Source organism: Electrona antarctica (genome assembly GCF_951216825.1).
Source record: "Electrona antarctica genome assembly, chromosome: 14".
Classification (NCBI taxonomy): domain Eukaryota; kingdom Metazoa; phylum Chordata; class Actinopteri; order Myctophiformes; family Myctophidae; genus Electrona; species Electrona antarctica.
The window spans coordinates 28,924,903-28,939,146 of NC_136795.1; the positions used below are offsets into that span (position 1 = coordinate 28,924,903).

The 14,244-nt window shown below is 46.8% G+C and overlaps 1 protein-coding gene across 4 annotated transcripts in view; it reads left to right on the forward strand.

Moving 5' to 3' along the window:
- cyth1a (cytohesin 1a) overlaps positions 1-14,244 on the forward strand; it is a 61,590-nt gene that overhangs the window by 26,001 nt on the left and 21,345 nt on the right. Inside the window, exon 1 of one of the 4 annotated variants that reach the window (XM_079520654.1) lies at positions 3,597-3,691. The exons of the other annotated variants lie outside the window; for them this stretch is intronic. The gene's annotated coding sequence lies outside the window, so the exon portion shown is untranslated. Of the gene's footprint in view, positions 1-3,596; positions 3,692-14,244 lie in introns of those variants that run through there. 4 annotated transcript variants of the gene reach the window in all.

Consider the following 14,244-nt stretch of genomic DNA (forward strand, 5'->3'; position numbering starts at 1 on the left):
CCATGCCAAGGATCCCCAGAGCCATAGTATCTGGCTGCAGCCCCTCTATAGTGAAATAGGGCCAGTTTCACTATTTTAGAAGATTTTTTAAAATGTATTTCTTTCTTTATTTTTTTCCTTTTTTATATATTTTTACAGTAACATGCTCAAATTTCAAATTGAAATTCTATAATATTAGGTATGATTTTTTTTTGTATCTTTTCATTGTGGCCTCACAACACCTGCACTTTTCAAACCGCTGCCTTTTATAGAATGTGTATATAGTGTGTGTCTGTGTGCATGCATGGTGACTGTCCATGAAAAGGAGAGAATGAAAGGGAGTGCGAGAAAGAACTGCCACCATAGAGTCATTGTTGTGGAGGTAAACAACTCAGGCCTGCATTAGAGCTGTCTGTGGGGTGGTGGGGGTCAACATCATGGTGTGACCCCTGGTCATTCAGCCTGCCACAATACAAAACACACACGCACACATACACACACACACGCACGCACGCGCGCGCGCGCGTGCGCGCGCGCACGCGCGCGCACACACACACACACACACACACACACACACACACACACACACACACACACACACACACACACACACACACACACACACACACACACACACACACACACACACACACACACACAGTCCTGCATCTGGCAGTGGATCAGGCTTCGAGGGTTGTGGTTCGTTGTGAAGCAGGAGGATGTATGTTGTGTGTAAACGTACCATGCCTTTTCTTTTCTGCAGGACGGGTGGGGTTTAGTGGTTCGGCTGTCGCTCCTCCCTCCCGAGTTGGGAGAGACTTGAGAGAAAAGACTCGCAGACACAAACAGGAAGTTTGACAATCTGCAGCTTGACAGGAAGTTACTTCCTGCAACCCGGTGGTTGGGTGGGCGGGTGGCACAATTTCCTCGCAAGACACTTTTGAGAGAAAAAAACTAAACAAAACTCTTTCCGTCCTTGCTGCTTCATCATTGCATTGGTGGACTTTACGAATGTCCCATCATTGTGATCGGTGTGTGTGTGTGTGCGTGTGAGTGTGTGCATATGTGCGTGTGTGTGTGTTTGTGTGTGCATTTGTGCGTGTGCGAGTGCGTGTGAATGTATTTTGGTAGTCTCAGAGGAGGTTGATAGTGGGTAGCACAGATAAGTGTCGAGTGCAGCCGTGTCACAACACAGGACGTGCATTGTTGACCTGATTGTGTACCTTTGAGACAAATACTGTACAGTGACAGTCAGTGAGAAAGCTTCTACGTTGGCCTAGGAAGTAGGAAAAGATAATACTGAGGAAGTACAATTAAAGATGAACACGTGTGTGTGTGTGTGTGTGTGTGTGTGTGTGTGTGTGTGTGTGTGTGTGTGTGTGTGTGTGTGTGTGTGTGTGTGTGTGTGTGTGTGTGTGTGTGTGTGTGTGTGTGTGTGTGTGTGTGTGTGTGTGTGTGTGTGTGTGTGTGTGTGTGTGTGTGTGTGTGTGTGTGTGTGTGTGTGTGTGTGTGTGTGTGTGTGTGTGTGTGTGTGTGTGTGTGCGCGCGCTCCCCTGTCACGGCGCAGGATGTTTATGCTGTAGAGCTATGTGTGTTTGCTTTCCGCTGATGCTGTGTCCACTGTGGTCCTCCCCTCTGTGTGTCCAGCTCCGGTCCCGCTGATCCCAGGCAGTCACGTCCTCTTGTCTCTTACATTCCTAGACAGCGGCCACCGTGCCACCGGTCTTTGTACCGCTAAGCAATCTAGACAGCGTTGGCAAAGCAACCACCGTGTCATTTCTATTTGAACAGCCAGCCACCCCATTGTGCCACCATTAAAACCTCATCATTCTTTATCGTGAGATATACGACACGCACCCCAGTCTCTATAGCACAGAAAAAAGGCTAAAAGGAGCAATTATTTAGCCCCCAGCACCCCCCCCCCCCCCCCCTCATTTCATTACCTGTTTCACCCTTTTGTATTCATGATAAATGGAGATGTAGAGAGCAGTCACAACAACAACAACATACCATTTGACCAAATAGATGGTACCGATAAGCACAATGATGTGTTATAAAGGCATTCAAATATTATAAAAAATAATTATAATCTACTTCCACTAAACATCATCAACGCTAATAGTTATTCATAATTGTGATAACAGTATTCAGCAAAATAATCTGGATTATACTTTTTTGTCATTAGCAAACAGTATTTTATATTTGAATAGTCTTCCACTATGCCATCAAAACCTTGTGTTTTTTTATTGTGAGGTAGGCTACACACCCACCCAGAGGTAGGCTACACACCCACCCAGAGGTAGGCTACACACCCACCCATGTGCTTGTAGCACAAAAAAGACTAAATGGAGCATTCTATAAAAAGAGGCTTCATGACAAATTACTTGAATGCGTCAGCCGCCGGTCACGGCAGTTACAGTAAGTTCAGTAATAAGAACGGTCACTGTGACTTGACGCTATCGTTTACCCTGGGCCCGATGACTTCAACTGCTGACTGTTGGGTCCCATTAGAGTGGAGTCAGAGAGAAGCTGTGTGCTTAGGCTGGGGACTGCAGAGTTCAATCTTTGCACAGCAGAGGGCTCCATACCAGGACTGAGTCATCTGTAAATCTGTACAGATGTGAGGAGGAGCAGAGTGTTCTGCCCCTGCAGAGGAACCCCAGGGCATGGAGCAGGTACTCACGCTGTGTACAGACATGTCTGGGACTCACTCAGACGCTAGGAATGCTGGGAATCCCAACGCAATCGTCGAGGAGGATACACCACTGAGGTGGTGCGCGCCGGGGCCTCAAGTCAAAACACAATATGCTTTTGAAGAGTAAGGCCTTCATTAAGTTGGGATGTTTATAAAGAAGACGCTACAGCTGGTTGCATGGCTGGTCTGGAGAGAAAATGACTGACTCATACTCTGCTCTGTAGATGCCTCATTGTCCGGTGGGAGATGACTGGACTAAAAAAATAAATAAATGTGTCATCATCATACCCTCAAGTTCTATTCACCGTTCAGGAATTTAAGCTTTACTTCGCCTTTCTAAATTTTTACAGAATTTATTCAATCTTTTACTTAAGTACTTTAGTTACATTTTGAGCCTTATATTATAATTATTCAGTAGTAGCGTCGCCTGTCAATGTATTCATGTGTGAGTGGGTGAGGAGGAGGCAGAATAGGGAATGGCCACTGGGTGGAGCAATGATAGTGATGGTGACAGCAGTGGAGAGAGAGAGAGGGAGAGAGAGAGAGAGAGGGAGAGAGAGAGAGATGAGGAAAGGAGAGAGTGTGAGGGGAGGGAGGTAAGAAGAAGGGTTCTTTCCAGATGGATTGTGAGCCCAGGACAGGCTGTGTGTTGAGAGCTGTTCTATACAGTAAAGAGCTCTCTCCCTCCCCCCTCTATCTTTCTCTCCCTCTCTTTCACTCTCTCTCTGTATCTTTCTTCCCTCTGTCACTGGAAAGAGCGTTCTCTCTTAACTCTCCATGTGGACGTCCGTCTTGGCAGGATCTGTACTTGAAGTGGCTGACACAGTCAGAGACGTGGACAGCTGTATCTTTTAGCCTTAGTATCTCTTCTTCTTCTTGAAGTGGCTGACACAGTCAGAGACGTGGACAGCTGTATCTTTTAGCCTTAGTATCTCTTCTTCTTCACATGAAGGAAAACTAAGTGAGTGAGGAGAGGAGTAGAGACCTGATGTACTTGACAGGAATTTGCTCTCCCAGGTTAGTTGGCTCTGTTTTTCTGCTGATGGTCTTTATTTAAACGATTAATTAGAATCGATTGATTTGTATGCATTGTGTGTGTGTGTGTGTGTGTGTGTGTGTGTGTGTGTGTGTGTGTGTGTGTGTGTGTGTGTGTGTGTGTGTGTGTGTGTGTGTGTGTGTGTGTGTGTGTGTGTGTGTGTGTGTGTGTGTGTGTGTGTGTGTGTGTGTGTGTGTGTGTGTGTGTGTGTGTGTGTGTGTCTATCTGTTCTGTTCTGTATCAATAACTGTATGGATGATAATAGGTGGTATAGGCTTACTGTATGGTAATATGTTGATGACAACTGTATTGGCAAGGTGCTGCTTTTGTATGTTGGTGGTACACAGACAAATCCACAGTGTTAAATCCTCCATTTGGTTCCATTCTGCACCCTCCCAGAGTTCATTCAAGTCAGAGTAGAGTTCCATATTCCAGCTTTTCTTCACTTGGCATTGGAAGTGAACCTTCCTGCTTGACGTTGGGCTGAAGCCACACCGCTGCGTGGTCAAGTCCAAGGAATGCTGCTGTTCCATTGACTGACACACGAGGTGATTGACTGTCAGTGCAGCAGGGCTGGAGCTGGGTCATGTATTGCTGTCAGTGTGTATGTGTGTGCGTGCGTGAGTGTGGACTTAATCACTTATATACTTTATTTGACCGGGGTCCCCCGCCAGGGGTATATACTTGGTCCTCTCCTATTTTACCTCAACACCAGGTGTCTTTAGCTGCACGCTAACTGGAGCTGGCTCATGTATTGCTGTGTGTGTGTGTGTGTGTGTGTGTGTGTGTGTGTGTGTGTGTGTGTGTATACACTTACAGTGTATACTTTACAGTGTATACTTTATTTGGTCCTATTTTACCTCGACACCAGGCGTCTTTATCGTTTTTCAGGCCAAGGCCCACTGGGCGATACGATCATACGACTTCAAATCAATAGTAGGATTATTATGGGCCAGCCCCTAACACTGACTCCACTGAGACGTGAAGCCAGTAGAAGGATGCTTGCTGCTTGAAGGCCAGCAGCCCCTCAGCGTGGCCCTCGTGAAGGAATGTCCTGAGCCACTGTTTTCCACACACAAAGAGAGAGCTGTGATCGTCCCACTGTCGCCTGTGTTCCCCTGCCATTCGCCGTCCCACGCCAGGCCAGGCAGCAGCCCCCCACGTCCAGGTCAAACACAGAGCCTGGACTATCTCCCCTCCTCTCATCCGCCCCTTCCATCCGCCCCCCTCCGATCTTATACTCCTCCTGACTGGGCCAGGTCAGGTTCGGACTGGTGGTCCACACACCAGTGAAGGCTCTGTGTTTGTGACACAGTCAATTCCTCAGTGTTTTAACCTAACTCTGAGAGTGTACAAATGCTTCCATCTTTGCACTCTGGCACTTCACACGGGCAGATACAAAGATACAGGCTACCATTCCTTTTCAATGGAAGCCAGCGACATGAAGATACAAGGACACATCCAATGTTTGTAGTTGCTACAAAGGTTACAAAGCTACAAAAAAATGTGTAGCTTTGTATCTCTTGTATCTGACAGTGTGAACGCATCATTACACATGGATTAATGAACACTGACAAATTAAATGTGGATACGTGCGTGCGTGTGTGTGTGTGTGTGTGTGTCTAGCGCCACTCTGGGGGAGTGCCCCACTGCCCGCCGTGACAGTCCAAAGGTCACGGGGTCAGAGGTGAACACAACAGCGCTCCACATTGCTGAGGAGGAGTAGGTCTTCCTTCACAAGTTGTTCACAACCCTTCGCTCTCTGTTCCTTCTGTTCTGTGTTATAAGCCTGATGGGACATCGTTCATGTGGCGAGGTGGGGGGTGTATGTGTCACATATAGGCTACTACGTGAAGGGGGGACCCCGGGGATTGACTGTAATAATGATGAGGTTCAGTCTTAGTAGATCACAGATAAGAGGATGAGACAGTAGCTTGATAAATCACCTTTGTTGTCGAAGCAGACAATAGAGAGGGAGGATCATAAGACTTGGAAACGTGTGTGTGTGTGTGTGTGTGTGTGTGTGTGTGTGTGCGCGCGCATGTGTGTGTGCGCATGTGTGTGTGTACGCTAAGCTCACATGATTGATTGTGTGTGTCGTGCTGAATGCATTACACCTCATCATGAAGTCCACATCTCCTTGTTACAGCGTGGCCCCTCATTGGTTTAGGCGAGGGGTCGATAAGGCTTGGGCCTACGGGGACCTGGTTGTGTACTTGGGGTTGGGAGGAGGGTCACTGTGGCTACATTTTAGACAGGTCGAAGGAGGCTTTCTATGTGAAAGGGATGCACCAGTTGGGAAATGTTGGCCCGATGCCGATTTTTCAAAATAACAATTTAGCTGATATTGATTGATGTTTTTGTTTGGTCTTTTGTGCAAGGACAGGAAAGGAAACAAATAATTGTCATGATAAACGGTAACTGATTCAAAGTCTTTCAGCCCTTAATCACCACACTTCTTTTAATGAGCAGAAATTCAATCGTATAGATTTCTTACGAAACAACAGACAACAACACACATCGGTGAATGTCATCCTATTTGCCAACACACCGATGGCAGTCAACAACGGCGGGTATGTCGTCCAACACCACTGGACACACCGATAAATGGCTGCATCCCTCCCTGCTATATATGTTTTGCTGTGTATAAAGTGCACAGAGACCCCTTGGAGTGATGTTGCACTATAAATAAAAAATAAACTGAACTGAAACTATATAATAACCACATGGGTGAAGGCTGTTCATGGGCGCGATGTGAGCTGGAAGCTGCAAGAGGGATGGAGGCATTGGAGGGGGCGTTGGTCTGGAGGGAGATACAATAGGAGAACCAGTGTTCTTGGTCTGCGTGTGCGAGATCGTACAAGGAGATTGATGCCGAGGAGGGGAGATGGTTGTGGGCAGATAAGAGGAGGAGGAGGGTAACCTGCTCCATCACTCCGGGCACTTCAATCAAAATGTAATCATGTATGTGGTAGTCGCCGTACATGCGCGTGCACGCACACACACGGGCCGATACGTTCCGTATCTCTTTGCATTTCCCCTCTGTCAGCAGCTCATCCTGCAGCGTTAACATCTTCATTTATGCGTTTCCATCTGATCAGAGTAAAACCTGCCGGAGGCAGAGTGCTGGCTGCAGTGCTGCATGCTGTTGTTTGTGACGTTACATTGGCAGGCTCGACCAGGCCCGTAGAAAGAAATACTCTGTTACAAATGAAAGTCAAATTCGCAGAATGTCCCATTTCACAAGTATCCATAGGGCTGAAGTGGTTAATGCATGTTTTGTAATGATAGTCAAAATCTGCAAAAGTGGTAACTAGTAACAAAACTTGTCAATTGTAGTTGTAGTGGAGTAAAAGGTACAATATCTGCCTCTGAGATGTAGTGGAGTAGAAGTAAACGTATTGCAAATTGGAAACACTCCAGTAAAGTACAAATTCCTCAAAAGTGTACTTAAGTAAGTGTACATTACTTCAGTAAATGTAGTTACTTTACACCACTGCACACTGCACTGCACACCCACCCCATTGTATTTGTGATTAGTAGTGACCCTTTGGTCCCTGTCGGGACTGGACATGGATAAAGGGAGAATAGGGCTGCGTGCGTGCGTGCGTGCGTGTGTGCGGGTTTATGCAGATATGTACCTGGATGTCATGCTGTTTGACGTACTGTAGCTGTGGGTCTCGACCCCATCTGTGTTACTCCTCCTGGGTAGCTGGGTCATCGTCAGGTGGCACGGGTGCTTTATTTTGGTCACTTTTGTCTCCCTTCTGCTGTGAAGCCTTCTGATCTGGGTCACTTCTAGAGAGAGAGAGAGAGAGAGAGAGAGAAAGGAGGGGCGCAGGGGTTCTGAGAGCACTCTAGCAAAGTCTAATTTCCTGATTTCTCAAGGACAGTCCTCCAGTGATCTGGGTGGAAATGAGACGTCTGCTCCCTCTGCCAGGAGGAGTGCAGGGAGAGAAACCACAATCAGGCTCTGCGTGCGTGTAAGTGGGCTCCGCCGTCGTCGTGGGAGACAACGGGAGGTATAATTGGCATTTCCCTTGATGCCACCCTCCCCTCCCGGCCCTCGCCGCCGCTGACCCAGCCCTCGCTATAGAAACTAAACTACCATCGGATGCACGGAGGAAATCTGCACGCGCTCACGTCGGGCTGCTCGCCGTGATACTGATACACCAGAGTTATACTTGGTAGAAGTCGAAGGCTGTACTGTAACGATAAGGGCACGCACGCACGCACGCACGCACACACACACACACACACACACACACACTCTCTTGATCTCTCATTGTCATGTAGGCTGTCTTTATTCTGAGCTTGAGTCATATTCATAACAGATTGATGATAGCCAGAGGAGAATTCAGGTCGCAACAAAGCAACAGCAGTGAGAATGAAACGAGGGGAGAGGTACAGGTAGCGCTAAGAGTAAGAATATTAAAAAAAACATATATATGAAGATGAAATAACATGCTGAACTGCTGGCCCAATATATCTGCACTGGATCTCTGAATCAGTGATTATACATTCTGAACAGTTCTGCTCAGAATGTACAGTGAGTGAGTGTACTCAAGCTGTGAATATACGTGTGGAAGGCTGGGTAAGGCTAAGGTGCCACATGTTCATGAGAATCTGTGGGCAAAACCCCCTGCTCTGTCTACTGCTACGTCACTAAGAGTAACCAGTAAACCACATATTCATCACAATCACAACATTCTTCACTTCAGCAAAAAGTGAGCAAAAAGTCCCAGTGTTTTAGTTCCGAGAACTCGGTCTCGTACCAGAGTGCGGTGTCTGTCTGTCCTTGTCTGTCTGTCTGTCTGTCTGTCTGTCTGTCTGTCTGTCTGTCTGTCTGTCTGTCTGTCTGTCTGTCTGTCTGTCTGTCTGTCTGTCTGTACATACCTGTATAGTGAGTCTCAGTGTAAATACTAAGCCTCCTATGTGTTGCTGGGAAGTGGGAACGAATTCCCTTAAACTTACTGAGATGTATATTTGGTTTGACAGCTGGGTCTGAGCAGCACAAAGCTCTGCTTTCACTGTGCCAGACCCAGATATAGTAAAAATGCACTCTTCCCTTTACATTCTGTCTTAACCTACATTCCCTGGCATAATACGGGTGGCCCTGCCTTCTCTTAATCCAGAATAGCCTCTTTTATATTTACTTTATTCACTTCCATTATTAGCGTGATCTTTAGCTCCGTTTTTCTCGGAATTGACTTTCAGATTGAGGTCATTATACAGGACGTTGATGTTAGGAGCTCAATAAAATAAATCTGCGCCACCTCACGGTTACTATATTAACGCTTCTGATTAAAGCGAAAGTGTCCGGCGGCAGATCCGTAATGGCCGATAACAACTTCCGGTTCACCGGGGTGAATTCGGGGTGTTCAAATTAAAAATAAAACGCCTGGCTGAAGGCCGCGGCGGTTAGGACCATTTGAAGAGTGCATGCGCAGCAGTGAATGAGTCGAGGGCTTCACACACCGGGATCGTGGCACATAAACAATATGAACAAACTTTGGCGTATTTTTCACATCAAACGAAATAGTTGATGCCTCTTTCATACAAGTTGATGCTTTTATTTGTGATGAAAAAAAAAGTAAAAAGTAATTCTGAATAAAAAATGCATAGCTTTATCACTGCATACTTACTTTCTGCGTTGATGTCCAGTTGCTAATAGGTATATTTTTGGGAGAATTGATCGCACAAAAACAACACACTCGCTGTGTGTAAGGACCTTAAAGTCCTGCACAGTTTGCATTGGACGCTCGTCTTCCTCCCCTCACAGAGCCATGTAGGCTATTTGGTGTGAAAATACACAGCATGGGTTGTTCCAGTTAGATAGTGTTTCTGTTTTATTTTTGAGAATTCCGACGAAACAAAAGTTCGCTCGAGTTCGCCACCGCGCTGACACCGCGCCAATCACAGCAGGAGGCGCAGCCTGAAGTGCTGCGTTGGCGTGTGATGTGAGTGTTGTGTGCGTGTGCGTGTGCGTGCACTGTATGCATGTGTGTGAGTGCGTGCATGTTCAAGTCCATGTGTGCCTGTATAGGCCGGGGGAACGTGTGTGTGTGTACATGTGATGTGATGTCCCTGAGGATCTGCAGTACAAGACGCAGAGGAGAGAGAGTGAGAGAGATGAGTTGGTGGGCGGTCGGTGATTCACTTTCAGCTCACATAAGTGTCACTTAACAGTGGCTCTGCAGGGTCCTCATCTCATACCACATTCCTGTTGAAATCAGATATAAGCAAGACATATATTGTGTAATATGGCTTATGAATATGGACGACGTCACACCACATTTCCATATTCCATTCGTCCCGTCCCCAGACATCAGAAAAACATCACTGAATCAGTTTTAATAGCACAGCCTTTCGCTGTCTGCTGCTGTCTCACTCTCTCCGTCTTCTCTTTCTCTCTCTCTCTCTCTCTCTCTCTCTGTCTCTGTCTCTCTCTCTCTGTCTCACACACACACTCTCTTTACATTTGCTGTCAGGATGCAGAGGCTCGTTGCTGAATGACAGCCAAGCTCGCTCGCTCGCCCAGACAGAAGAAAAACAAAGTCCCCCTCTCAGCAATTAGTTAAGTGGCCGCCGTGGCCGGGTTCCCCCACCTCCTATTTTCCGCTGCGTTCTGGGAAATGATACTCTTTTGATACCCCAGCACACCCCTAGCGCTCACACACTGACGTAGTCCCTCCCTGGTCCTGATTGTTTTGGGTGGAGCCGTGAATCAGACATGGATGGGTGTGCCTCAATTAGTCCCTGTCTGATTAGCAGAATTCCTGCAATGGAGAAAGTGGTGGGGGCACATAGTGTATGTTTCAAATTCATGCATGGATTAGTTCTCAGTCGCCTCATTTTTAGAAAGAATGGGTCAAATTAGCAACAGAATACATCAGAAGCATCTTCCATAACCCAATTGTCTCGGATATGTCATAAAAGCAACGGTTAGCCATTGCTTTGCCTCAACCTGCAATTGCAAACAGCAAAACACGGGTTTAGAATGGTAAAACCTAAACATCGTTATTCTACATAATGTGTTCATTGTTTGGGAAACACAGTGGCAGTGTGGGGAAGTCCTTTCATGCTGTTTCACAGAACACAGACACTGGGATGGCCTAACAAAAATGTCGTTTAAGATTTGTTTAAATTGATTTAAGATTCGCTTAAATTGGTTTAATCCTCTTTGTCCCTGGAACTCTCCCTGCGCTCCTGCCTGTCTCAGTTCTTCTGTAGTTCTCTGTCTTGGTGAGGAATGCTGTGGGTAGTGTTGTGTAGTGTTGTGTTGTGCTGTATACGCTGTACGGTGTGGTGTGGTGTGGTGTGGTGTGGTGTGGTGTGGTGTGGTGTGATGTGTGGCTCGTCTCAAGCATCCGCTAGCTTCACCCCCGCCATGATGACTTCATGTCTCCAGAATAAGGAATGGACTTCCTGCTTTCGATGGGTGCTTCCCTACTCGGTCACTCTTGTTTGTGCTGTTAAACACGCGCCGGCCCGGGCCCCATTCTGGGTTTACTCAGCGTGACATTAACTTGTCCAATCGATGGGAGACAGGGCCATTAAACGCACGAAAGACCCATGGATTCGTGGGGACTGTCAGCGCCAGCTAGCTCCGTGCACAACATGTGTGTGTTTGAGTGTGTGCATCCAAGTGCCTCGACAGAAACAAGCGCTCTCCGGGGACCTGTCTGGTTAAATAAAAAGGTCAGACTTCAGGCGACTATTTATTTAGCTTTCTGTCTGCGTTTCCTGTGGTTCAACCTATTATTATCACTCAGCATCCCTTCACAGGTGAGGGTGGGCGAGCACATGCATGGCTCCAGTGCAGCCATTCCCAACCTGTGGGCCTCTGTGGATATTGCAAGAGGGGCCCCCGATCCCCCCCCCCCCCCCCCATGTGTGAAAGGTCAACCTGTAATGGACTGTCGTGCTCTCATCCCAGCAGCTGACTGAGGAAAGAAAAAAAGGCGACAACATCCCTTTGTTGTGGAGCGTTTCTACAGTCCCCCTTGAGGGCCCACTGGAAGCCTCTTGTTTCGGACCTAGCCATTGTCCATTATCTCCCATGGTCAAATATTGGCACACATTATAATGAATGTTATGTGTTCTGCCCGGGGACATTAGTTTAGGGCTTTGGGCAATAGGCATGCCTTTCATTAGCCTATTTAAATTAAGCCTTTTTTTTAAGAATATGCACGTTGAATTATGCATTAAAAGACCATACGCACCACAGTACACGCGCTTAAGCTTTTATATATTTGCATGTCCTGAACTCCGGTTTGAGGAAAGATGAGAAGAAAAGTCAGTAATTATGAAGCTGCATGCGTGGTTGTTTCTGTACATGCGTGCATGTGCATTTGTGTCTCAAAATACAGTACAGCTAACAATTTCTGGATGACTGAGCTCAGGCTTATGCTATGTTATTGATTGCTTTGCTACGCTTAAATTAGTTTTTGCTTATTTGTGTGACCTTCTTGCCCACTGACCCGGCCTTTAGTGCAGGTGTAGCCCATGTCCAATCAGAGCTTAGATGTCCTCATGCCATTCTGCTCCTGACCACTTCTTTTTACGTCAGCAATATCACGCTACAAAAGCCTGGTTTTATACTCTGTTGTTGTAAGATGTAGTCCTGCGCTGAAAATAGCCGATCTACAAGCTCACAATGCATCGCGAGGCGATGCATTGTGAGCTTGTAGATCGGCTATTTTCTACATAATGCTCATTTCAGTCAGATAACTCATGAACAGATTGAACAGATATTTACTATAGAATGAGAATACAAGTGTGGATATAACATTTCATCTTGCCGTACTCGTAAACGTACAGAGTCGTCGTTTAGGTGCACAGACGGAAGGGTGAGGCAAGGCAAGTTTTATTTGTATAGCACATTTCAACAATAGCAGGGAGGCAATTCAATGTGCTTTTTTTTTTTACACAGAAAATCAAGCAAAGGAAACACAATTATGAAATTCTATGCATAAAACAAAATAAGTAAAAATGAATAGATACAGTCAGTTGCAGTGCAGAAGAGAATAGAAAAGAGAAATAACTGGATAAGGCTATAGTGGTCTTGGTGTTTCTTGGTGGTGTCACAGGGTGGGGTTTTAGTGGAATGAGTAACATGACTCCTCGTGTTGATGTAGGTCAAGCCTCAGCTGCCCTCTGCCCCGACGCCATGGCCGCCCCGTGTAGCCGTTGGCTTGTTAACCCTTCAGTGACTTCCATAATGTCAGCTCTCGGCCCGCAACCTCCTGACCTGAGAAGCGTACAGGGTTATTATTGTGAGAGAGGGAGGGGCCAGGCCACCACACTGCCTCTGGGGGAGGAATCAACGAGGTGCCACTGAAAGCCTATACAGCTCCATCTTCAGCTATGTCAACAATGAAGGCTGTATTCACTCACCGGAGTTTTTATAGATTGTATCGGAATGAGAATCCATTTTATTGTGACATCACATGTTTACAGGAGTAAAGATGTGTTGTTGTTATTATTATTTATTTTTTGTGTGAAAGCTAAATCATAGATAAATCAAAGATATCTACGTAAGATAAGTTGTCTACAGCAGGTGTGAGGGTAAATAGGAGAGTTCGTATCGGCAGCATCTCCTGCCGCTATGACCCACCCGTTGCTGTGCTCTGCAATCCAAACCGTGCGGGCCTCACGATACTAGCCGTGTCACTTCGTGTTAGATAGAAGTGCTGGGCATGTAGCGCTGTTTGCTTCGCTTTGCGTTACCCCTGTTACACACGGTGGTTCATCAATCAGGACACTTTGCTCCCCCATGAGTCCTTGGCACAACGCTAATAATGACAGCCCTTTGCTGGGAGAGACAGGAAGACTGACATGTCGCTTTTTAGACCTGTCACGTTAATGCTGCTCTGGCTCTGACGCTGCACGTCGCTCCTCTGGGACCATCTTTATTTCGTTTAGTTCCCACAGGCAGTGCGTCCAACGTGCTTCTCTCTCCAAGCAGCTGGATCCTGCTGTTGCAAAAGGTGCCCCTTCAACCACCCTGAAGGGTGATTTATACTACATTGCACACTGGTGTCACACATCAAAAACATAGCCGATCTACAAGCTCACAACATGCTGCAGTGCGACGTGTTGTGAGCTTGCAGATCGGCCAATTTTGGTGCGTGGCACAGGCGATGCGCAACCAAGTATTAATGAGGCATACCGTACGTTGTACTTAGTGAACACAGTGTATGCATGACAGACTGAAGGAAGCGTCTGCTCTTTGACATCATGTCCATTCTGCGGAATGGGACACCCTTATCATGTGACCCTTAATATATGGGCCATGCAAAGACTGGTAGAAGGCGTAGAGAATTGGCTCTGGAACGCGGTAAACTTGAAGTTTAGTGTTTCTCCGTTACGGATGTTCTCCATGTTGTTTGTAAACAGAGGGCGGGCTGGCTGGCTGGCTGCCTGGTTGACCTCACAGTATCCTCATCTTCTCATGTGAGGCATTCCTCCCCTCTCCTCTTCTCTCCGTTCCTCTCCTCTCTGCTCCTCCCCTCTCCTCTTCTCTCCGTTC